This window comes from Chlorocebus sabaeus, chromosome 1 (assembly GCF_047675955.1).
Source record: "Chlorocebus sabaeus isolate Y175 chromosome 1, mChlSab1.0.hap1, whole genome shotgun sequence".
NCBI classification, from domain to species: domain Eukaryota; kingdom Metazoa; phylum Chordata; class Mammalia; order Primates; family Cercopithecidae; genus Chlorocebus; species Chlorocebus sabaeus.
In genome coordinates this window covers 98271448-98297661 of record NC_132904.1, presented here as the reverse complement: position 1 = coordinate 98297661, position 26214 = coordinate 98271448, and the positions used below count along the sequence as shown (strand labels likewise).

General features: G+C 38.7%; 1 long non-coding RNA gene and 1 pseudogene across 1 annotated transcript in view; one reads left to right on the top strand and one right to left on the bottom strand.

The window, feature by feature from the left end:
* Nucleotides 1-210: 210 nt before the first annotated feature.
* On the top strand, nt 211-17649 carry LOC103248930 (plastin-1-like; annotated as a pseudogene).
* A 5302-nt stretch (nt 17650-22951) lies between these two features.
* Nucleotides 22952-26214, bottom strand: part of LOC140708804 (uncharacterized) — a 9803-nt gene continuing 6540 nt past the window's right edge. Inside the window, exon 3 of the long non-coding RNA XR_012089061.1 lies at nt 22952-23123. This is a non-coding gene — a long non-coding RNA (uncharacterized lncRNA). The remainder of the gene's footprint in view (nt 23124-26214) is intronic.

Genomic DNA, 26214 nt, shown 5'->3' with positions numbered 1-26214 from the left:
AGGATGTCTCTCGTCTTTTTTACTAATCTCCCAAATGTCAGAGGGGTAATGTGATTGGAAATATGGAGGAAGAGGTAATGGCACATCATCTGGGGGTAAATGTCTCATGGATTATAGCAACGGGTGAGTGAGTTATTGTAGTTGAAGATAGTAATTATGGTCATTTGGGGAGAGGATCTAGCCATTCTGAGAGTAAAGTAATTTGGGAATATGGCATGCTCACAGGTGTTGGGGCTTTATCTGCTGAGCTGGGTAGAGGATTTAGGCATTCGGGTATCTCCTTGTTTTGAGAGCCTCTGCAGATTTAGTACCTGTGGGCTGCGGACACTGGAAGAGTGGCTGGAGGTGGGGAGATGTATTGTTTCCAGGAGTCAGAATAAGTTTGGTTTGTGGTGTTTCAAGTGGAGCAGGCCCTCTAGGGATATTGTGAGAGCAGCATACCACTTGATATGACTCTAAGGGAATTCAGAGCATTTTCTTGACTATTTATAAGAAAAGTTGGCCATAGGGACACAGAAACATTGCACTGCGTCCTTAGAGGATAAAGGAAAAGCAATAACCAGTTGGCAACGTCTGCTTTCTCAAACCAAGATGGCAGAATCATATAGTGCTTCTTAAATTTGAAATGTCAGTCCCAGCTTGTCTCAGGAGATGGCTGAAGCCAGTGAGTCTCACCCTGATTAACTCAGATTACAGTTGGCCCGTCCTCATCCCTCAGCTCCTCTCTGTTGCTTCTTTGCTTAAAGTAAGGTTTGGGGATTTCACCTGTGACCTGAAATGGTCCACATTTCCCTTATATCTTAGAGACCAGGGGCCCTAATTTGTTTTGTGTGTGTGTGTGTTTAATAAAAATAACATCCCATAGTATCATCTTCTAGACTGAATTTTCTTACCCTAATACACATACTTCACTGCTTTTATTCTCTGTAAAATTTTGCATTCAAGCACTAAAGTGACCCAGGTGTGAGAATACTATTTTCTAGAAAGGAGTAACAAGTAACAATATTTTTCAGGTGCTTAGATTTACTTTCCCCCAATTCAACCCTGTCCCATTAAGAATGTCATCTAGGGTAGTTTGTCTTTCAGAGGCACTATTCATGGATGAAACTCCTTCAGAAGCGGAAACATAATAGCCTGTCATTTTGGGAGATTGCCTGGCCATTTGGGCCTATCTCACCCTGTAGACATGTCTTTTGGTAATGAACCTTCATTGTAAGAGCCAAAAGGCACGAATATTTCCGTAAAGTGTTTCAGTACACAGTGAACAATGACATTTTTCTTTTGAAGAACTTAGTGTATTTTTTAGTTCACTTTTAAGTAACACATTGAAGAAAATGTGCAGTACATGGTAAATTATCTATCCTAGACTGGATCACCAAAATATACTTCTATGTATTTCTCCATCCTGACACTATATTTTTATTACACATATAATAATTATGGCAGCAATAGTAGTTAATACTTATTGAGTGCTTATTCCTTTTCAGATACTATGTTGAATACCTCCTTACAGTATCTCATGTAATTATCAAAATGCTCCTATGAGTTAGATGATGATTATTCCTGTCTTTAACCTAAGATTTACTTTCTTTCCTATTGTCATTCAGCTAGTAAGATGGTACAATTTGAACTCAGCTTTGACTCTAAAGCCAGTTTTTACATACTAGGGAAGGAATACATTTTATAGCATGGTGATTAATTAAATCCACACAAGAAAACATTGACTGCAGGCTCGCCATATGTTTTCACTGTGTGAGATGCTAGTTAGCTGAGGAAAAATACAGGGAGTGTGTTAGATTGCTGGGACTGCCATAACACAGTGCAATAGACAGGGTGGCTTAAACAACAGAAATTTATTTTCTCACGGTCCTGGAGGCGAGAAGTCTAAGATCAAGGTATCAGCAGGATTGGTTTCTTCTAAGGGCTGTGAGGGAAGGATCTGTTCTAGGCCTCCCTCCTTGGCTTGTAGATAACTGCCTTCTGCCTTGTCTTCACATCATCTTCCCTCAGTACACATCTGTGTCGAAATTTCCTCTTCTTATAAAGACATTAGTCATATTGGCTTAGGGACCACCGTAAGACCTCATTTTACCTTGATTACCTTGATACAAGTCTGTCTCCAAATAGTCAACATTCTGAGGTACTGGGAGTCGGGACTTCAACGTGAATTTTTGGAAGGACATGTTTCAGCTTATAATAGGCTTCTTACCTCTATGAGCTACAAGCCTATCAAGATATCTTGATATAAAAGAAAGTTGGATGGAATAATATTTGAATAGAAATAATGAAGTTGTGTCATGGCTGTAGAGAAATGAGTGATTAATTTTCACTGGAGGTAACAAGAAAGACTTCAATGAGGCAAGCGACATTAAAGCTGGGCTCTGATTATTATGTAAAAATGTAAAAGTGTGAGAATGGACAGGAGAAGACAGGATTTGCGTGACCTCTGGTGTACAGAATGCTGTAGTGTGGGAGAAACAAAGGGATAAGGTGAGAGATGATGTGATGTGCTGGCAAAATGGCTCAAGAGAAAAAAGAGACCTGATTTGTGTCATTTGCCACGGCCTCTGCTCATGACTAATGAGTGCTCTTGGGAGAGTTAACTCCCCAACACATGCTTATATGTGAAGCGTGCTCCTGCTCTTGCCCACTGAATCCGAGAAGCCCTGGACAGAAAGTTAAAAAGGGGCAAGAAGCTGTGAGTGCAAAGTGAGTCAAACCCATATGGAGAGTCCACTCCAGCTTTGCGTGGAGGGGGAGCTGAGATACTAAACCAATATGTCAGGAATCTGACATACCAAGTGAGAGGGCACCATGTTAGACAGAGAGCAGAACATACAATAGCCTGTGATGGGAGAAAGCATGATACATTTGGAAAAGAGGCCAATGCTGCTAAAGCATAGAGAGCTGGGGAAAAGTGGCCAGATGCAACTAGGGTGTGGGAAAAGGACAAGCCATGTCCCCACATGCTTTTTGGTCATTCTAATGTTCCTGATGTTCATTCTACAACCCAAAGGGCAACCACTGAATTGTTTCAAGTGTGTTACGAACTGCATGAATGTATGCATGCACATGCACATGCACATGGTATGGCAGGGACAAATTTACATTTGGCAAGATCACACTGACTGTAGTGTGAGAAAGTGGTTGAAAGGAAGCCAGATTTCTTGTCATAAGACCAACTGAGGATTGTTGCCATGGAGTAGGGTGGAGGTAGTAGACATGGGTTAGAGAAGTATTTAGGCCATACTCAGTAGCAGTAACTCAATGGGCCATGGGATCTAAGTACCATCCTCAGTAAAAGGCAGCAGGTTCCTTAGAGTAAAGGCTGTTCACAGGTTTGGAGAAGGGAAAGTAGAAGGAGAGACTGTCATATGTCGTTGGGTCAGAAAGCAAATATGTGTTCAGCAAATGAGAGAAGTACATCAAAATGACTCAGAAGCCAGTTTGGAGGAGTTCTCGTTGGCTAAATGTGAGACAATCTGAGCATCAAAACCATAATAATGGTAATGGATTAAAATACATCAAAGGCAGAAATAGAGTCTGTAACTACACAGTTATAAAATAAAGGTCAGTGTGTGGAGGGAGAAACTCTTCTTTACAGAGCATATCAGCTAATAAGTGGAGAAAGTGTGAAATAATTAGAAAATCATTATTTTGCAACACATGTAATAATTCAAGGAAGATTTATCAATGGACACTAAATTCATTGGGTTAACAGAATAGTCTCAAAACATCACTCTACATGTTATTTAATTACAAGGAGAAAACAGTAACTTTATTGGAGTGATTTGATGACACTACCTTAACTGATGAAATTTAGCATCATTAACATTGGAACAAACTGACATTATGTACTTCTGGTGATGATACATCTTCTGAGACACACAAAATCACCTAAGTAGTATTTTTGCCAAACATACCTAACCTGCATCTAAATGTAAAGATTTGTCTGCTATCAGAGAAATCAAGATTGAGATACAAGACAAATTGCCTGGACAAATGCTACTATCACAAGGAACAAAAAAGAGCGTGTGTTTGTGTGTGTGTGTGTATGTTCTCCATCAAAGGCTAAAAGGATGTGACAACCAAATGAAATGCATAATCCCTCGATTGAATCTTGGATAGGGGAAAAATAGCTATAAAGAACTTTTATCTAGATGAAGGTTATACAGGTGTTCATTGTATTGTATTTCAAGCAGAAATAATTTTCCGATATAAAATATATCATGTTATATATGCCATACATGCATATATTCATATATTATAGAATAATAATTATATCTTTTAATCTGTATTCAGAAATAAATGTATTGTCAAAATTGTCATAATTTGCAATAGATGTGTTTCATTATAAGATATAGTTTTTCCTCAAAATTCCTATGATTTTGTTTTTAAAATTTTGTTCCTCTTACCATTCAATTCTCTACACGTCTAAATTTTCATCACATCTTGAACACAGCTGTTTGCTTTGATTGATATCAAGCACTATGCCAGATGCTGAAGACCCAGAGATAAATAAGAAAAAAATGTTTTCTGCCCCAGAAGAGCTGATAGGCTACTAGAGAACAGAAAAAAGATAAATTACAATCCAGTGTCTTAAGAACCTTAGCACGACTGGATTTACTTAAGCTTATTCATTATTGTGCACTGCAGTTTAAAATGATGCCTAGATGTAAGCAGCTAATGTGGATTTTCTCAGCTTCCTTTTAAAAATATCTATCTAGTCACCATAAAGGAGGAAAACTGACAACATCACTTAAAGTTAAGACTTAGGGGAACGATGGATGAGAAGTCAAAGTTTGTGATTCTGTTTCTGACCCCTTGAGAAGGGAGGCCTTCTCTTCAGTTGTGAGTTTGATGTTTAAACAAGATAGTGAACGTGAAAGCAACTAGTAAACTACAAGATAAAGAGATATGAAGACCTGAAGGTAGTCTTTCCTGTCCAAAGTTGGAAACAGTACTACTACCATTTCTTGGGAGGAGCTTGGAGAAGTAAAAGAAGTGTTTAGTGGAACAGATATTCACAATAGTGGGTATGTCTGTGACTGTGAACTCCAAGACCTGTTTAATGAAGCAAGCCTTCCTATGCCTGGCAACAAGGTATATGAGAAAATTCTAGCAGTTGCTGACAACAACCAACATGGCAAAATCAGTTTGAAGAATTTGTGTCACTGATGCAAGAATTGGAAAGATATTAGCAAAACATCCTGAAAAATAAGGAACATGAGGAAAATGATTACTGCTGTGAGAGGAACTTCATCTATTTCCAGTAAGGGTGCACAACATTCATATTCAGGGGGAAAAAAAGGGCTTTTGTTAACTGGATAAACAAAGCCCTGGAGAATGAACCTGACTGTAGTCTTGTAAATGAAGCATCTTTTACCCATGAACTTCAATGATGGCAGTATCTTCAAGTTACTTGCAGATCTCATCCTTCTTTGCAAAATGATCAATTTATTTGAACCAGATACAACTGATGAAACAGCCATTAATAAAAAGCTCACCACTTTCACTCTTTCTGAAAATTTAAACCTAGTTGATATGATTTAGCTCTGTGTCCCCACCCAAATCTTACCATGAATTATAGTTCCCATGATCCCCAAGTGTCATGGGAGAGACCTGGTGGGAGGTAATTTAATCATGAGGGCAGTTACCCTCATGTTTTCTCATGATAGTGAGTTCTCAGGGGATCTGATGGTTTTATAAGGGGCTTTTCCCCCTTTTGATCTGTAGTTCTCCTCCCTGCCATCATGTGAAGAAGGATGTGTTTGCTTCTCCATCCACCATTCACCATGATTGTAAGTTTCCTGAGGCTTCCCCAGCCCTGTGGAATGGCAAGTCAATTAAAGCTCTTTCCTTTATAAATTACCCAGTCTTGGGCATTTCCTTAAGGCCATGTGAGAATGGACTAATACAACAAATTGGTACTCGGTAGTGGGACACTGCTGTAAAATTACCTGAAAATGTGGAAGTGACTTTGGAACTTGGTAACAGGCAGAGGTTGGAACAGTTTGGAGGGCTCAGAAGACAGGAAGATGTGGGAAAGTTTGGAACTTCCTAGAGACTTGTTAAATGGCTTTGACCAAAATGCTGATAGTGATATGGACAACGAAGTCCAGGCTGAGATGGTCTCAGATGGAGATAAGGGACTTGTTAGGAACTGGAATAAAGGTGACTCTCAGTATGTTTTGGTAAAGAGACTGGCCTTTTTTTTTTTTTTTTTTTTTTTTTTTTTCCTCTTCCTTTGCCCAAAGATCTCAAAGATCTGTGGAATTTTGAGCTTGAGAGAGATGATTTTGGGTATCTGAATTTCTAAGCAGCAAAGTGTCCAAGATGTGACTTGGATGCTGTTGAAAGCATTCAGTTTTATGTACTCACAAAGGTATGGTTTGGAATTGGAACTTATGTTTAAAAGGGAAGCAAAGTTAGGAAAATTTGCAGCCTGACAATGTGACAGAAGAGAAAAACCCATTTTTTGAGGAGAAATTCAAGCGGTCTGCAGAAATTTGTATAAGTACTGAGGAGCCAAATGTTAATCACCAAGATAATGGGGGAAAATGTCTCCAGGGCATGTCAGAGGTCATCCCAGCAGTCTGTCTCATCACAGGCCCAGAGCCTTAGAAAGGAAAAATGGTTTCATGGGCCAGGACCAGGTCCTTGCTGCTTTGTGCAGTCTCATGGCTTGGTGCCCTGCATCCCAGACATGGTTGAAAGAGGCCATGGTAGAGCTCAGGTCGTGGCTTCAAAGGGTGCAAACTCCAAGCCTTGGTGGCTAACACATGGTGTTGGGCCTGTGGGTACACAGAAGTCAAGAATTGAGGTTTGGGAACCTCCACCTAGATTTCAGAGGATGTGTGGAAATATCTGGATGTGTAGGCAGAAGTTTGCTGCAGTGGTGGAGCCTTCATGGAGAACCTCTGCTAGGCCAGTGAGAAAGGGAACTGTGGGACTGAAGCCCCTACACAGAGTCCCCACTGGGGCACTGCTTAGCAGAGCTGTGAGAAGAAGACCACTGTCTTACAGACCTCAGAATGATAGATCCACCGACAGCTTGCACTGTGAGCCTGGAAAAGCCACAGAGACTCAATGCAAGCAGTCAGGAGGGGGACTGTACCCTGCAAAGTCACAGGGGCAGAGCTGCCCAAGGCCGTGGGATCCCGTCTTTTGCATCAGTGTGCCCTGGATGTGAGATATGGAGTCAAAGGAGATGATTTTGGAGCTTTAACGTTTGGCTTCCCTACTGGATTTTAAACTTGTATGAGGCCTATAGCCCCTTTGTTTTGGCCAATTTTTCCCATTTGAAACAGGTGTAATATGCCTGTACCCCCACTGTATCTAGGAAGTAACTAACTTGCTTTTGATTTTACAGGCTCATAAACGGAAGGGGTTTGCCTTGTCTCAGATGAGATTTTGGACTTGGACTTCTGAGTTAACCAGAATGAGTTAAGACTTTGGGGGACTGTTGGAAGGGCATGATTGTGTTTTGAAATGTGAGGACATACAATTTGGGAGGGGCCAGGGGTAGAATAATATGGTTTGGCTCTGTGTCCCCACCCAATTTCACCTTGAATTGTAGTTCGCACAATCTCCCCCTGCTGTGGGAGACATCTGGTGGGAGGTAATTTAACCACGGGAGCAGTTACCCTCATGCTGTTCTTATGATAGTCAGTTCAAATGAGATCTGATGGTTTTATAAGGGTCTTTCCCCGCTTTTGCTTGGCACTTCTCCTTCCTGCTGCCATGTGAAGAAGGATGTGTTTGCTTCCTCTTCCACCATGATTGTAAGTTTCCTGAGACTTCCCCAGTCGTGTGGAACTGTAGTCAATTAAACCTCTTTATAAATTACCCAGTCTTGGGCAGTTCTTTATAGCAGCATGAGAATGGACTAATACACTGGACACAAATTCTGTCTCAACCATTGGTTGTACAGGGGTCAACATCAGTGCAAAGAATCTCAAAGAAGGAAAACCTCGTTTGGTCTTAGGACTTCTGTGGTAGATCATCTAAGTTGGTCTTTTTGATGAGATTTCTAGGAATGAAGCTCTGATTGCATTGCTAAATGAAGGTGAGAAACTAGAGGTGCTGATGTAGCTTTCTCCTAAGGACTTACTACTGTAATGGGTGAACTGTCATCTGGCTGAGGCAGGATGGTGTACCATCAACAACTTCAGCCAAGGCAATAAGGATTCAAGAGCCTATTTTCATCTGCTTAAATAAATGGACCCTAAAGGTTACTGGGAATATGGAATTTCCAGTCCATCTTCAGGATTTCATAAGAAAAATGATCTGAAGTGTGCTGGACATATGCTTCAAGAAGTAGATCAACTTGGCTGCAAACAGTTTGTTATTCCTGCAGATGTGGTTTCAGGCAATCCTAAACTTAATTTAGCTTTCATAGTTAATCTGTTTAATACCTATTCATGCCTACACAAGTTGGATAATAATGACATGAATATAATCTTATTGGAGGCAGAGAGCAAAGAAGAGGGGACATTTCAGAACTGGCGAATTCCTTGGGAATGAATGCATACATTTATCATTTGTACAGTTACCTTGCAGATGCTTTAGTGATCTTTCAGCTCTATGATATGATCCGAGTCTCATTCAATTGGAGCCATGTTAACAAACCCCCTTATCCTGCCCTTGGAGAGAACATAAACATTGATAACTAACCATACAGTGGAACTTGGGAAGAATAAGGCCAAATTCTCCTTCGTTGGCATTGCTGGGCAGGACCTAAATGAAGGGAATTCAATGTTTATTCTGGCGTTGGTTATGGCAGCTGATGAGAAGGTGCACATTGAATATGAACAAAGCCAAATTCTCCTTCGTTGGCATTGCTGGGCAGGACCTAAATGAAGGGAATTCAACGTTTATTCTGGCGTTGGTTATGGCAGCTGATGAGAAGGTACACATTGAATATGTCATCAGATCTTGGAAAGGGTGAAAGTGTACTTTTAAAAGTGCAAATAAAAATACTTTTATTTCCAGCTTCAAGATATGCCTCTTCAGTTGCTTGTGAAATCAGTGCCCAGATATATGCATTACGTGTTGACCTTGTGGAAGTGAAACCAAAAATAGTTATGTCAGTGTTTTCTTGTTTAATGGGAAAAGGACTGAACAGAATAAAATAATGAATCATTTAATATTTTTTCTGCCACATTAAATACATCGAATGCCCCACAGTTTAAAGAGTTTTGAAATGCAGTGGGTATAAAACTAGGGATTATTTGTGTGCCCAAAAAAGTTATATATTCATTAATGAATTCAATATTCTGTTCATACTAGTTAGAACTTGTCAACCTTTTTGGATAACAGTTAATTCACCAATTGATACTGATAATAGAATATGTTCATTTTCAAGCTCATACTTCATGATTAAATTATTTCTGTTTCTTGAAAATCTTATTAAAACAAGACAAATTCATTCTATTTCATGGTTCAAAAAGATGAATACAAAAAAGCTTTTACAGGTTCTGCTGCAAAATGTGTTTTGATTTTTTTGTTTTACATAATTTTGATCATAACTGTATTTGAACTCATAATTTAGTTTGATCCTTTTATTTTCTTCCTCCAACTATGTAAAGTGGTCTAAAAACACTTTTCTGTAAGTTTTTATATTGTCTAAAACCTTGAAGTGATGTGTATTATTCATTAATATGAAACTTTTTTATATATGAGGACTAATTATTGAATAAACTTCAAAGTTTGCTCTCTTAAAAAAAAAAGACTTAGGGAAAACCTAACGCCAGAATCTGGTTGCAAGTCCCACTGATTCTGAGGGAAGTGATGCTGGACTGAGGAGGACACCCACAGGCATGGCTTCTGGAGCAGAGGCTGCTGGAGGACTGCATGAAGACACTTTTACCCCTCCAATTGTGTGTCCTGGGTCCTTGATTTGTTCCTGTAGGAAACATGGCAGCTACCTTCTCTCATGGGCCAGACTATGCTCTTCCTCTTTCTGTCTTTCTTTTTCATATTGGCTTTTATTTTATAGTTAATTATGAAATATTTCAAAATACAGAGAAGTACATACAAAAAAACTGTAACAGAAATTTATGTACTTACACCTAGATTTTAGAAAGGTATGAAATCATTTTTTAAAAAGTGTTTAGCATGTTTATTGGAAAAAAGTTAATAGCAAACAAAACATTTTGTTTTCCAGATTCTCATTAAAATTCAATTGTAATTTTTAGGATTTGTGAATATTATTGTTATTATTAATTTTAGGGACTGGGTTTTTGTCTGTTGCCCAGGCTGGAGTGCAGTGGAAGCCTCAAATCTCCATAGCATTCGTTCTCTCCATTCCTGGAGGTGACCACTAACTAAATTTAGCATCTATTCTTATTTTCTATGTTTTTAAATTTTTGATATTACTTTTAATATATAGGTTTATGTGCACAAAATATATATTATTGCTTCCTGTGTTTCCAAAATAGACATGAATTGAATCATATAGAATTTACATTCTTTAAAAACTGTTCTTATTCACTCAGTATTTTCAATATTTGTCTTTGTCAACCTGTGCAAGTTTTTTTGTCTTTCTACAGTTACATGGGTTTCTATTCTATTTAAAAGCCATGCTTTGTCTATCTCCTCATCTGTCAGGCTCTTGAGAGCTCTTCTTTGTCCTTTCCTGTACTTTTCTACCTGGAAGGGAGGTTGATTTTTCGGAATATATCACCTGCCTTCCTCTGCACTTTTCCTTTTGGTTGGATTCAGGAAATGGGAGGTGCTAGCTGGAGAGCAAAATGTAGAAACAGATAGAAATCATAGTATTTATTTGCTGTTTATTTCCTTTCAGGCCAGGTATCTATTCAGGCCATCTTCTTCCATAGCTACAGCTCTCAAGGGGTTGTGGAAACTGCACAACACCTTTTCCTTACCCTTCAGGCTAGTGAAGGTGATGGCTTCCTATTGCTGTCAGTCCCCTGTGCTTCTTCACCCCTTGTTGGGTCCCTAATCATGTTCTTGCCTCTGTCAATAGACTTGTCATGAACTCTTATCAATAATCCCTTTGAGTGTGTCATCTGGTTTTCTGCCAGGACCCTGACTATTGAAACTGGTTACGAATAAGTATTCTAGCAATGACTAGCAAGTAGGACAGAAAGATGTCTCAGGTGCCAGGGCAGATCTTTATTATTGTATAGGTGCATGTATGTTGTATAATGGGTGCTTTGATTTATATACACCTATTTGCTTTTGTACATCCGCTGTCTATATTATGTCCCTTAATAATATGTAAGCAAATATTATTTGAGAAAAAATAAGCTGCCATGGGACATGAAAAGTAGAAGTGACTGAATTATGTTGCATGCCACATTCTTGAAAGGCTAAGCATTATTTAAAAATCAATTTCTAAATTAATTTATAATGAAATGCCTATAAAAATCCCATTAGGCTTTAGAGTAATTTTGAATGTGGTAGTGATTTTAAAGTACTCCTGAAGAATAAACAAGTAAAAGTAGCTAATAAAATTTTGAAGTCCATTTGAAGAGAAAGCAAATATGTGTAGTTAATGAAATTTTGTAAATGGATTTAAAATGTGGGGGTATTTGATACATTAGATATTTAACAAAACAATGTGATATTAGCATAAGGATTTAGAGATAAATGGGACAGTAAAGTAACATGAAGGTATTCTTATGTGCATATGTTTGACTTTATTAAAAAATGCAAGGAATTGGGTAAAAGAGAGAGTCACCCAACGTTTAGGGACAAACGAATAATAATTAGAAAAAATAACATATTAAATTCCATACATATTGAAATTTTAAATGCAAAAAAATACCATTAACATTTAGAAGAAAATCTAAGTATATATTTCTAATATGGAGATGAAGAATGACTTTTGAACTTAAAGTAATGGAAATCATAATGAAAAAAAGTTTCAAAGAATGCTTATACACTGTTGGTGGGGGTGCAAATCAGTTCAACCATTGTGGAAGACTGTGTGCCAATTACTCAAAGACTTAAAGTCAGAAAGACCATTCAATCCAGCAATCCCATTACTGGGTATATATCCAAAGGACTATTAATCATTCTATTATAAAGATACATACATGCGTATGTCCATTGCAGCTTTATTTACAATAGCAAAGATATGGAGTCAACCCAAATGCCCCAAAGTGATAGACTGGATAAAGAAAATGTGGTACATATATACCATTTACTACTATGCAGCCACAATAAAGAATGAGACCATGTTCTTCGCAGGGACATGGGTGGCCATTATCCTAGCAAAGTAACACAGCAACAGAAAACCAAATACCACATGATCTCACTTACAAATGGGAGCTAAATGATGAGGCTACATGGACACATAGAGGGGAACAATAGACACTGGGGCCTATTGAAGGGTGAAGAGTGGGAAGAAGGAAAGAGTCAGGGAAAATAATACTAGGCTTAATACCTGGGTGATGAAATAATCGGTAAAACAAACCTCTATGACATACGTTTACCTGTGTAACAAACCTGTACATCCTGCAAATATACCCCTGAATTAAAGAAAGTTTTAAACATGTAATAATTTGAAAATTTATCTTAAAATGAATAGATCTGAGTATATACGCATATATATCAAATGTATATATGAGTATACACATTTGGTATGTCATAAGATAAAGAAATTTGAAAGGTAAATGAAAGTATTAGAAAATATTTATAATGGAGCCTAATACATAAAGACCTTACACAAATTCACATACACTCAACACAAATTAGCAATAGGGTAACAAAACTACTCAAAATCCCTAGAACAAAGTTTAGATGAGATAGTATGTCATGCTCTATCTTGTCAAAGGTAAAGAGAAAATCAAAATAATTAGTATTGGAGAGGGTTCACAGAAACTTTGACATACTCTTGGTTGGTGTTTAAAATGGAATAACTTTTCTTAAATATATTTAGACAGTTTTTAAAAAGTGTATGCTTTTGACACAAAAGTTCCATGTCAGGAAATATAATTTGGAATAGATACATGCAATATATAAAAGGATCTTATAGCACTCTTGCTTAAATTGCTAGTCCTAGACCTAGGTAGTCAGAGGTAACCTAGTTCAAATTTCACTACCTGCATCTTGGGCCATTGGATGGATCCAGAGAAACTTGCTATTAAGTTCAAGGGTCACTCTACACTATTTAGTCTCCAATTGAATCTGACTCTAGTTAACTTCATTATCTCTAATCACTGTTTTAGGTTTCAGAAGTCCAAACTGTAGCTTTGCCGAGAGGAAAGTGGTGCATTTCATTAATAAACAAATTGAAAAGAATGGGGATCATTATTCTAAGGAAAATATGTCAGATTTTTGGTTGAGAAATAAAGCAGTTGCAAATTCAAGGTCTAAGTTGACAATTCAAAAAGGTCTGTGCCTGGGCTGGGTGTGGTGGCTCATACCTGTAATCCTAGCACTTTGGGAGGCTGAGGTGGGCAGACCACGAGGTCAGGAGATCAAGACCATCCTGGCTAACATGGTGAAACCCCATCTCTACAACAAAATACAAAAAAAAAAAAAAAAAAAAAAAAAAAAGAGCTGGGCATGGTGGCGAGCACCTGTAGTCCCAGCTACTCAGGAGGCTGAGGCAGGAGAATGGCATGAACCCGGGAGGCAGAGCTTGCAGTGAGCCCGGATCATGCCACTGCACTCCAGCCTGGGCGACAGAGCGAGACTCCGTCTCCAAAACAAACAAACAAACAAACAAAAAAACAAACAAAAATAACAGGGCCTATGCCTGGAATTTTCTATCCCTAGGAATCAACTTTGCTTAAGGACTAAAGAAGAGTAAGATTGATTTGGAAAACCTATTTTAGTTTGATTATCAAAACAGTGAGAGCAGAATCATGGAAACAAAATGAAGGAAGACTATATGGTAGATGTTGGTGCCCACCCTTATCTTCTAAATACTTGCTATTCCTCTATTATTCTGCAGCTTCCCATTGCAGACCTCTGCAATGCTATCTCTGAGGACTTTTCTGGTCACGTCCTGCTATAGACTAAAGGTTTATGTTCCTCAAATCCATGGTGTCTGGAGATGGAGTCTTTGGTTGGTGATTAGGTCATGAGAGTAGAGCCCTCATGAATAGAATGAGTGTCCTTACAGTGCTCACCTCCTTCCAAAAGAGACCTCAGGGAACTCTCTTGCTGCTTCTACCATGTGAGGCTGAGAAGACCACCCTCTATGGACCAGGAAGTGGGCCCTCCCTCACCAGACACTGAATCTACTGGTGGCTTGATCTTAGACTTCTCAGTCTCCAGAACTGTGAGAGAAAAATTTCTATTGTCTGTAAGTCACCCAGTTTATGGTATTTTGTTATAGCAGCCCAAGAGGACCAAGACACATGCTTAGCCTTTGCCCAGAAAAAGGTGGAATTGCCCAGGAAATAACACTCTGGGGCAGTCTTCAGGTAAGGATCGACAAGAGCTGGTGGCTAAGCCACCAGCTTCCTTCCCCATGAAATAACTATGAGACATACGTAGACCTCATGATGTCCTCAGTGGGATGGAGCTCACATCAGTAACTTTGTCGTTAACACACACTGTATTGGTGTCATTTCTTTCCTTGTCTCACTTCTCCACTCCCTTATTAGTGCTTCCTGGGATCACTTCCCAAATAAAAAAGTTTCACTCAAATCCTTATATCCAGTTTTATTTCAGGAGTGGCTCAACAGAAGACAATGGTTCTAAGGTATATTCCAAAGCAGAGCCTCAGGATGGAATTGAAACAGTCACTGTCCAAATAGCAATAAGTACCTCACTGCTGGCAGTAAATGTGAGGTGGGAAAGATTTGGAATACTGTAGCATCACTATTGCTAAGCTCCCACCTGTGGAAAAATTGGGAATGAACACAGTAGACAGTAATGTACTGGCTTACTTATGCAATATCTCTAGAGCTTGGAAGAGACTGGAACAATAGTATTTATAGTGACTATGGGGTAGCTCTCAACCAATGATGGACAGGAGTTGGTGGATTAATTCCCCTCTTCTTCATTCTTCTGTGGGACATCCACCCAAAGCACCCATTAGATTGAGCCCCAGATGCCCACAGAGCCCATCTGCTCATAATTGAACACTGTAGTGGCTCCCTCCTCTTTCCCGTCTCATTCTCCACTCCCTTAGTGGTGCTTCCTAGAGCATTGCCTGCCAAATGAACTGCACTCACCTTGTCTCAAGGTCTGCTTCTGAGGGAACCTAAGAAAGATAGCTTGGATAAATTGGAGAAATGCAGTATTTCCTTAGAATAAAGGTTAGACCTTAGAGGACAGACTTGACAGATATGACAGGGAAATAAAAACTTAAAGATGAAATAAGTTAAAAAAGGAAAAAGACTTACTCTGCCTATCTGTTTTTTAAAATGGTATTAGAAACTAGATAGATATTTGAATTTTTAACTAGATCAGATGGAATGTAGCCAAAAAATCAGAGAAAGGGGGCATAATCCTAATGAGCAGACTGGAATGACTGTCCCATAGATGGTCAGAATCCAGACATCTATCAAGGATTGCCACTCAAAGCTCTGAGTAGAAAGTCTTTAGGAAGAGAAATTGAACAACTACCCCTTTAAACTTCAGATAACTGTACAAAATAAATTACATGTGTAGAGATTTTTGAGGAGATAACCAGGAAGATTGGAGAAAAATACTGTAAAAAATTTCTGGTAGGTGTAAAAGTGGTGCATTAATTATAGGTGGGGATGCAGCTATTCCTAGTCTTCTGAGGGACCATTCTTGAGAAATTTATACTATTATAACTTTATAGAAAGGAAGAGTCAAGATGAATTGGATAAGAAGTGGTGTTTAATAATAGCTTAAGTCCAGACTAGGATTACATGTTGGTTTGTTGGGTGCTTTTATTTTTCAAATCAGAGTTAAATCAGGCAGCATCTGAACTTACTTATTTCTTCTTTCACCCTGAAAAGCAAAATCTAAAGGAGGTATTTTGGAAAGATGGAAGTTTGGCTAAACAAAAATAAAAGCAAAGAAGATACTCATAAACAGGAAATGGTGCTAGCCCTTGATACACAGAGGTAAAGTCCAAGTTCAGCTGAGCCAGCCTCCATGATCAGAGCAGAAAGAAATGGTGCTCAAGGCCTGGAACATTCAGTATCTGAGGAAAAAACAGCGCAGCACCAGCCAGCAGTATTAATCCTCACCAGGCCCCAGAGGCAGTATCAGTTGTAGGAATTTGCAGAAAAAGCATCCTTTTCCAGTTGAGACATATGTGATGACTAGGATCAGATTTTCCTTAGTGAGAGGGTTTCCCTGTCCTCATCAGTGCCTCACCAGGCCCTCTGGCACAGGAGGGAAAAAATGTCTGTGGTTGGGATACCCAAGAGCTGCTGCTGCCAGATAGAACCCCCACTGGGTTTCCAGTTCCCATTTGATTACTTTAATTTCTGGAATCCCAGGGACAAGGCCAGAGTTTTGAATATGTATAATGGAAGCAAAAAATTACTTCATGTGAGATAACTGTGTCTGACTTAAGGCAAGTTTCTAAATAGATCAAGAAGTGAAGATGGTCTCAATGTCATTCTGTGAGAGAGAGACAAGTTGCCCAGGTAAGTCTCCCTTCTAGGTGCAGTAAAGGCACAATGCCAAGACTAACCTTTACAAATCGGTGAAATTTCTCATCAGGTTCCCAAGTCACAGAATCAAGATTTCATATTGTCAAGGCTGAAAAAAGAGAACATCTTTGCCCGTGTTTTCTCCTCAGGTACCACTAAGCTTCTGCTTCAGTCTCTGGTGTTCTGAGAACCTAATTCTGCCTGGAATAACTGTGAGGTAAGGGCCGAAAATCCATGTTTCCTCAGTTGGTAGGGTGAAATCATTATCGATTATTAACATTTTGGATCTTTTGAAATTGAGGCACAGAAGAGGTGAGCATTGAGAATGCTGTAACTCAGGGTCCCTGGGTTTTCAGGTACATACTGTGAAAAAGTACCCACTTAAAGTTCCAGGAAGAAGCTCAGGCCCTGAAAGAGAAACATCAGTTGGGTCCAGAGATACCTGAGTTGGGGATGAACTTTAGTGAACTCTCCTCATTACCATACTAAGAACCCCACCCTGGGAGGAACTTCTTGGCCATTTGCTATTGATACCATGTATGTAGAAGCATGATGGGCATGTGCCTGTGCTGCCTTTACTCCACCTCTATATACAGTGACTCAGCTCACCAGCTCAATCAAAGCCCTATTTTCATCTTCGAGGAGACACTGTTTTGGGTAACTATACCAGGTATCCTCTTTACTTGTTGCAAGTAATAAAATCCCCTTTTAACATCTTCCTTGGTTGTGGGTTGTGGTCATCGGACTGTCACTTGCCAAGCAATTGAACCCACTTATCATGTGGGTAACAATCTCTGGATGAGGTTGCACACATAAAGAGTCAGAGTATCTTTGTAATAAATTTAAAATATTTCTGCAAATGTATATGAGTCTCCTCCACCCCCAATGAAACCAAAACTACATTTCCAGGCTTTCTTTCTTTCTTTCTGCCTTCTAGGGGTCTCAATTCAAGAAAGCCCTTGCGGAATACTGGAGGGAGAGGGGAGAACGAGATTATACCAGTGCTTGCTTCCCCAGGTCTCAGGCAGCCACTGCATTTTGGAAGATCCTGCTCTTATCAGACAGTCCTTCTTCAGGTCCCTGGTAATGCTGGGCAGCCCAGCTGTGGTGGTTCAGCTCCACTGGTACTTTCTACTGTTGCATTCCAAGTCAAAAGGTGGTAGCAAGTTTTTGCTATTGCAAAGTTTACCCCTTGTTGGGCTTCATTCTTTTACCACCGTTATGTAATCTTTTCTTACTTTTATTTTTGTATGACATTCTTCTGTTTAAATACCTAGTTTACCTAGTTTTCTTCTTCCTGATTGGACTTTGACTGGTAAAATTCTCAAGATTTTACTATATCTGTTTTACTCTTTTTCTTACTGATGCATTTTAGTAAATCTGAGGCATCACTCTGTTTCACTTGTACAGTGAGATGCATCTCTAAAAATATGAAAATGTTCTTATATAACTTCCATCTTATAGGAACTCACAAAATTAATAATTCCTGGGTATCATCCAATATCCTTTCTAAATTCACTTCTCCATGAAAAATTTTTTTTCTTTACAGGTGGCTTGTTTAAATTAGGATCTAAACAAGGATCACACACAGTTGCTTTTTATGTTTCTCCTAGCTCTTTCAATCTGAAACCTCACTACTAATCATTTTTTGAATGCTATTGACTCATTGAAGAAATTGTTTGCTGTCTCGTAACATGTCCCAGATTCTAGGTTTGTCTTAATGTTTCCTAGTCTTGTTATTTAATTGGTTTCTCTTTTTATTCCCTGTTAACTGAGAGTTAACTCTAGGAGCTTTTCAGGTTTCAGCCCAACCTGGAGTCTGAGGGTAGTCAGTAGACAGGTTGTAGGTAGTTGAAAGAACACTTGGAGGACATAGACAATTGGGATATGGCTGTATTCTCTCTCTGTCAGCCTTTGTCTCAGCCACCCACTCTGGCCACAGCCCCTCTCAGTGCTGACTCCAGGACTTCTGCAGCCCCAAAATGTGCATCTGCACTTCCTGGAGCACTCGTGGCTTCCTGGCTGCCCGGCTCCCTGCTGTCCACCTGCAAGGCAGCTGGCTCTCTCTTTGTCTGCCTGCAAGGCAGTTGGCTCCATTATGCGGGTCCTCTCACAGTGTTGGTGATACATTTATGTACCTCACAGGCAACAGTGGTTCAGAGCCAGGTGATGAGCCCACTCATAACATGGTTATATAACTGAGATTATATGATGCATGCGATTGTGCGCCTGCGCTCCATTCCTGCTGTGTTATACTGCACTGGATGTTATACTGCACTCGGCCTACTCTTGACTACAGTGCAGCTATTTCCTTTACAGGGCTTGTTTACATTAAAATATTTTTGTTTGGTTTTGTTTGTTGGGTGTTTGATTTTTCACGCATACTTCATAGGTGGTGTTGTGTATCCCATATTGCTTTCTATCAGCGGTAGATAGTGACAGATTTTTCTATTAGTGATCACTGGGATAAAATGATGACTGCTTGATCTCTCCTTTGGAAAGGTCCTTCATTAGTGTTGTTCACGCATATTCCAGTTTTCCTCTTCTGAGCACAAGCAGAATTAAACCTCCAAAACGCTCTTGAAATTAGATATAACCATGTGAATTGATTTAACCAAAGAAATATGGCATTTACAGGTGGAAGCTTTTAAGAGCCAGTCTGCAAATCATCACATAGCTTTTATGCTTCAGAATCAGGGAAGAATGTTCTAGATGGATCCCTGAGTGAGTCTGAATGGAGAGGTCCTTTTGTCAGCTAGCATTGGACATGTATCATGAGTGAGAAACCAACATTATTTGTTTTAAGCTGCTGAAATTTTGGGGTTGTTTATTACTACAGTGCAGCATAGCCCTTCACGATTAGTATACTTATCTGCCAAGTCTCAATTGGTTTCATCCATTATTGATCATTGTCTGAATCAGTTATTTCATTGGGAATTATAAAATGGTGCTCTTTCCTCCTCCCCTAATTCTGTTATTCATTTTACATTAATCAGCTAAAATTCTTTTGCACAGAAGAATTTAATACCATTGATTAATCCTCTTGGGTTGGAAAAAAAGAATGAGTGTTTCTATCCACTTGTATTTATTATTTTCTAACTTGTTAACAATTACATTTTACTTTAATTCTTGTCTTTAACTCACAGGGTAAGATAATCTAATTTTGGATATTTACTTCTTTGGGGCATAACTTACATGGATTTAATTTTCAGATTTCAATTCTTCTCTGAGAGCTTTATAATGCAAGAAAGTTTACATTAAAATTGGGTATCTAATTGTTAGCACTGAAACATTTTATTATTGCAGTATCTGGTGCTGTCAATTAATCTCAGTGAAGAAATTTAGATGAATTATTTGGCAAGAAAATTTGGAATAAAAATAAAATAGAAACTAGCTTTTAGTCATAAGAAAAGTCTTGTCAGAGTACTACTAATTCATTTCAGAACATTTGCCAGGGCTAGAGAGATGTGGCATCTAAATGATCCATGAATAGACTTGGAGTACTCAAAGAACTAGGCAAATAGTCTTCTGAAGATGGGAGTAGGATTGTGAATCTGTTCCCCCAATTTTCCATAGTTAGCAACTGTATTATCTAAACCTGGCGTGTTAAGATACAAGTTGGTGGTGAACTATTATTACTGCTCCTCAATTAATTCCCAACCCTGCAGGCTGACTCTGGAAATTAACACCTGGTCAAAGAGTGGACCAAAATGTTCTCTATATAGAGGCAGCAGATCCCAAAAGCGAAGGGAAGGATTTGCTAAATATTCCCATATTCTTCCAAGCTCATCAATCAGATTCAAGTTTTTTCTGTTTGTTTGTTTTGGTGCAAGAGAAGTTAAGGGTGAAGAGACAGGTTAGGATGGTAATTTCTATTCAGAGAAATGTTAGCATGCCCATTTTATTGAAGACTTAAACAATGTCCTCTAATTGATCTTTAATTATATTTTAAATTAATAATGAAAACGACATTTTAATCCCCAAAGTCTAATTCCTAAATCTATCCTTTTATTAATTCTGAGCTTGGGTTTGCTTATTGACTTTTGAAAACCAAAGCAATGTTCTTAGTGAAAGATGATATTCTAGGTATGCTTCTCTTTCTCCTTGATACAGTTCTCTATTTTTCTCCTTCCTGTCTTAATTTTTCTGTATCATAAAAACTTTAATAATTATTTAAAAATGTATTTAAAACATCATAAAATGATACTGAGGAAGATGAGGTATTCTGTTTTGCACATATTAATTTGAGATGACCAGAAGGCATCTATCTGGAGGAGATTATGCAGATTTGGGTGACATGAGAAAGGTAGAAGCAGAGATTAGTAATTTGGAAGTCATTTCCATGTAGAGCACAGTTGAAGCTATGGGTACAGAAGAGCCTGCCTTGAGTCAGTGTATTGGTAGATGTCTGGAATACTTCAGAAAACAACACTTAAGATTTGGGAGAAGAGAAACAACCTGATATTCATATTAACTCAGTGTCTCTAAATCATTTATGGCATGTACCCTTCCCTGTAGAGCTGACATCATCAGACTTAATCATTAAAAAGTCAGCTGCAAGTCCTGGTAGAAGCTTATGGCAGTTTTCTATCTTTGAGGTCAATGGAGAACTGTAACAGCATTGAATGAGCAAGCCATAGGAATTTAAAGTCAACAATGACATTAATAATAAAGAGATTGAGGTTCAACATGGAATTTACTTGAAAGTTCTTAAAGCTTTCTGCATACAGATAAACATTTCTATCAAAACTGTGGGCTGCTTCTGCAGAATTAGTAGGCTCATCAGATTTTTGGTTTTTGTTTCTCCATATCATGCTATTCCTCTGACTTTCATTGAAACAGAGACAATGGTCTACCTCAACAGCATAGCATTATAGTCTCTGTAAGATGTCATAACCTAGACAGTAGTAGACAAGAAAAACCTACAGAAGGTCCAGGCTGGGATTATGAATGGATGTGGAAAAGTTGCTGGAGCCTACCTGGTGAGAGGGAAGCAAGTTTAGAGGGTGAGGCCTTACTCAGGGCCTTTATACTTCTCCCTGGCTGGAATATCTTTCTCTTTGATATCACTGTGAGTGGATCTGAACAGTGCCTGGGGTAGACTGCAGCAGACTCTGCCAGTGCCCCACTTCTATCTCGTCAGCCCTGCTATTACCTTATACACAATGCTTTCTTTCTGCAAGACCCTGCACCTCTGAGGGTTTTCTCTGTGAAAGTAGAGTAGGTAGGAAACACTAGTGAGTTGCTTCTCAGGAAGTACTAGGTTGGTGCAAAATTCTTGTGGTTTTTGCCATTAAAAATATGGCCAAAACCGCCATTAGTTTTGCACCAACCTAATAGCTCTCACAGCCAATGATGGACAGGAGTGGGAGGATAAACTCCCATCTTCCATACTCCTGGGTGTGACATTTCTGAGGAATAGTTACAAAGACTACACCTACACCCAGCAAGATTGAACCCCTGGTGCCCATAGAGTTCATATGTTCATGATTGAACCCAGTGTTGGCTTTCTTCCCTTTCTTGTTGCACTTCTCCAATCTCTTTCTGGTGCTTCTTGAATCTGCTGCTAAATAAACTTGTATTCACTTTGTCTCGAGGTCTCCTTCTGGGGAAACTAAAGACAGATAACTTGGTTAAACTGAAATAAAATACATCCTTAGAAGAAAGCTTGAGCCTTAAAGGGCAAACTTGACAGATATGAAAGGAAAAATGCAAACTTGAAGTCCAATATATTCCTTGAAACATGAAAAAGAGTGATGACTAGAATTGTCACTGTAGATGGAAGAAGAAGGAAATGAAAGGACCAGAGAAGTGGGGATGCCAGAATGGAAATTTTACATAAATCCAGAAAACAAAGCAGGTGATTTTATTTCATGGGAAGGTTCGGAAGATACACCATTTACTAGGGTTTGAGGGAATGGTCTGGTGAGAGGGGCACCATTAACACTAAGAAATTAAGCTGTGGCTCCCCTCTGTAGGCCACGGCTGATAGTGGGAGGAGCAATTACATTTTAATCTCACTGATCTCAGTTGGGATGATGATGCAGGGACCTTATGTTTGAATTATTCATATTCCTTTACATTTCTACTGCATACTAGCCAATTCTCTCTTGAGCTCATGTCTTTCTTTTTAAAAAATGATACTTTGCCAAATGCAACAAGTCACCACCACCACACCATACTAAGTTATGTTTTTCACTGTTTATGAGTAGAGTTATAAGCTTAGTATTCATGTTGTGTGCCTTCAAAATTCTCTTAGGCATTCATTTATCAAATGCTATGGTATCACATAACATGGATTTCCAGCCATCCAGCCTGCTTTCTTACCCTAATATAGACAGCATTTTTGAAGATGGGTGCTGTCATAACACAAAGGCTAAAAAGGGGGCATCAGGCCATGGATAGTGTAAGAAAACAAAAGTTCAAAATCTCAGTGGCTTACCAGAATCCATGTTTATTTCTCACTCACACCATAATTGTTAGGTGTTTCCTGTGTTTTAGGGATCCAGATTCTTTCCACTTGGTGGCCTCATGATCCTCTAGGAATCCATCACTGGGCTCCTGTTTCCATCAAGGAGATGAAGAAGAAGGGGCATGGAGAGGATCATTGAGAAGTTTCTGATGCCAGACTTGGAAAATAATTTAAATGCTTTTGTCCTCATTTCATTGGCCATTAGTTACTTTATCCCCACTTTGTGGGCTGCAGCTTCAAGGGGGCTGGAAAATACAGACTAGGTACTGTGCCCAAGAAAAGGCAAATCATGGGTATTGAAGAGCACTAGTATCCTCCAACACTCTGAATATGGATTGTTTATTTTATTTTTTACAAAATTAATGCTAATTTTCCTTATGCTAAGGAAAACTCCATGAAGGCAGAGATTACTGTTTATCATTATGTCCTCAATATCTACAGCATGATAGGCACACAGTAGGAACTCAGATATTTGTTGAATGAATGCTTTACTGAGTGAATAATGAATGAATGGATGGATATGTGTCTATGAACGCATCAACATGTTAGTACAGTAGGAAAAATCATATCCAAGCAGGGAGGAGCAAGTGTTGAAGCCCACAGGGAAATTTAAGGTCAAGTTTAACAAGTTTAACTAGAGACAAAGCATACGTCCTAAAGCTGGTGTTTTCTTGCTCAGGTGGAGGAGGAAGTATTTTGAAGGCCCTCTTAAATGTATTATTTTTGAGGACAAAGTCTTAGGAAATATAGTGAATTTATGCATTCAATATTATAGCATACAGAATTACTTAAAAGCTGTATTTTTATTGGAATGGGTTATTGGGAAAGTTTTTAGCCTTAAAAGTCATTGTTTTGTTTAGTCATAAACATCATTGTTTCTAAATTTCTAAAAATTATTTAGAAAATGTTTACTTTAAAAACCTTAAAATACATTTATATAAGACCACCCTTGTGAATTTTGCAGGTTGAATATATAGATGTTTTGAAGATGTGTGCTATTGAAAAATATTTCTTTAAGTTGATTTATAAGTACTTTCTTATCACCTGTTATGATTTAAGGGACTTAATATAAAATTCATTACAGCACATTCAAGGATTAAGTTTGAGAGCAATTCAATTTACTCTAAACTTATAATAGGAGTTAGTATTTGATAGCTAAAGAAATGGGGATAAGGAAAGAGTCAGGATCTGGAGTCAGTAAAACCTGGGCTGAAATCCAGGTCCTGCTACTTCTCAGCTAGAGATCCTTAACTATGTTATGTATCTTCTCTGGGCATTTTATAAAAATCATTAGTAAAATGAGACTAACATTTCTATGCTAACATTATGGTGTGGATCAAATGGGAGTGAAGATGCACAAATCTTAGCAGTGTCTGACATTTTGCAGGTTCTCAGAGAAGAAATAAACCCAAAACCTAGTTTGGCCTCTCTCTCTCCTTCCCCGGTGTAATAGTATTCTCCAAACAGAAAATTCTTTTCCCTACTCCTCCATCAGTACCCATAAGCTAAAATTGACTTATCAACCTGAGGCCATGTTACCTAGTAGAGAGCAATGCTAGGCTGTCCCTAATTCTCTCCTCCCCATGTGTTAGGGATGGCCTAACATTGCCCTCCAATGGGAAACATGGCCTCACTTATGCTAAATCAATTTCAGCTTCTGGGTACTAATTGAGGAATGGTGAAAAGATTGCCAGCTTCTTCCAGGTTCAGTGGAAAAGAGCACATGGGTTTGCTGACTGGAGTTTTCTCTTCAATGTCTTGTATAAATCCTACCTATAGGCCTGGCATGGTGGCTCATGCCTGTAATCCCAGCACTTTTGGAGGCTGAAACAGGCGAATCACCTGATTCAGGAGTTTGAAACCAGCCTGGCCAACATGGTGAAACCCTGTCTCTACTAAAAATACAAAAATTAGCTGGGCATGGTGGCACATGCCTGTAGTCCCAGCTGCTCGGGAGGCTGAGGCAGGAGAATTGCTTGAACCTGGGAGATGGAGGTTGCAGTGAGCCGAGATCATGCCACTGCACTCCAGCCTGGGCAACAGAGTGAGACTCCATCTCAAAACAAATCCTACCTATAATACAGCATTTGCCATCTCTTGTTTCTGCTTCCTTATAAGTGAAGTAACTTAAAAGAACTATACTGCAATGCATTTTGAAAGTGAAACTTTCTTAGGTTTTTATTATTTTGTTCCCAAAACATTGGTCATGTTCCGATGACCAACATCAATTTTACATTAAATTTTATTGGTTTTCCGAAGTCGACAATGAATTTTTCAGAGAAACAATTTCCCTTTTATACCCCTACTGCTTCAGTTTACATGATATTTAATCAAATTTCATGCTAACTATACAATAAATACAACGGTCATAGGCAGTTCTGGGAAGAAGCACAACTTATTCTTGTTTGGCACACAACTCGGTGGAGCAGAAGAACAGGCACACATCAGAGATCAGAACCTACGAACACAGCTATTGGTAAGTTTTAAAGCAGGAAAGAAAACTTTTGATGAGTCCAGCGAGTCAGTGAAGAAGAAGCAGGTTAAAAGAGCTTATACAAACTGAATTGTAGACTACTACATAGCTTTCTCTTGCAGAAAACACAAAGTGAATATAAATACGAAATGGGGCTACTTCTGTGCAATACTAAACATTCAGAAAAAAATTGTAAGTTAACATCAGCCATCCAGATGTTTTAGTTTGTAAAGACATAATTTTAGTGATTGGATATTTCAGTTTGCATCTGAATGTTCCTATTTTAAACAAAATGTCACTTCATTTTAGGTGCTCAATAAATACTTGTTCAATTTTAAAAGTAAACTCAGTGAATTGAAGCATTATCACCGTTTTCTGATCTTCAATAGCTGTTCAGCTTTGGGATTGTTGAACAAAAATGTCCTGTGTGATGTGCTGCCACATGCTGGCTAGATGAGACTCTCAGATATCCCATGGTTAATAGTTTACAAAGTAAATTTAAAAAAGGAAAAAAAAAAATCTAAGGGGCTCAATTGATTGAAAAGTACATATACCCAAAAGACATGGAGCTGTTTCAGTGAAAGGACTTCAAGAGACCTTGGTGGTATAGACAAGGCAAAGAGAAAGTAGGCTGTATTTTGAAAGATAAAGAAGGAGGCTGAATTTGAAAGATGCAAATACAACCTCCTGGGCACAGCATGAATATT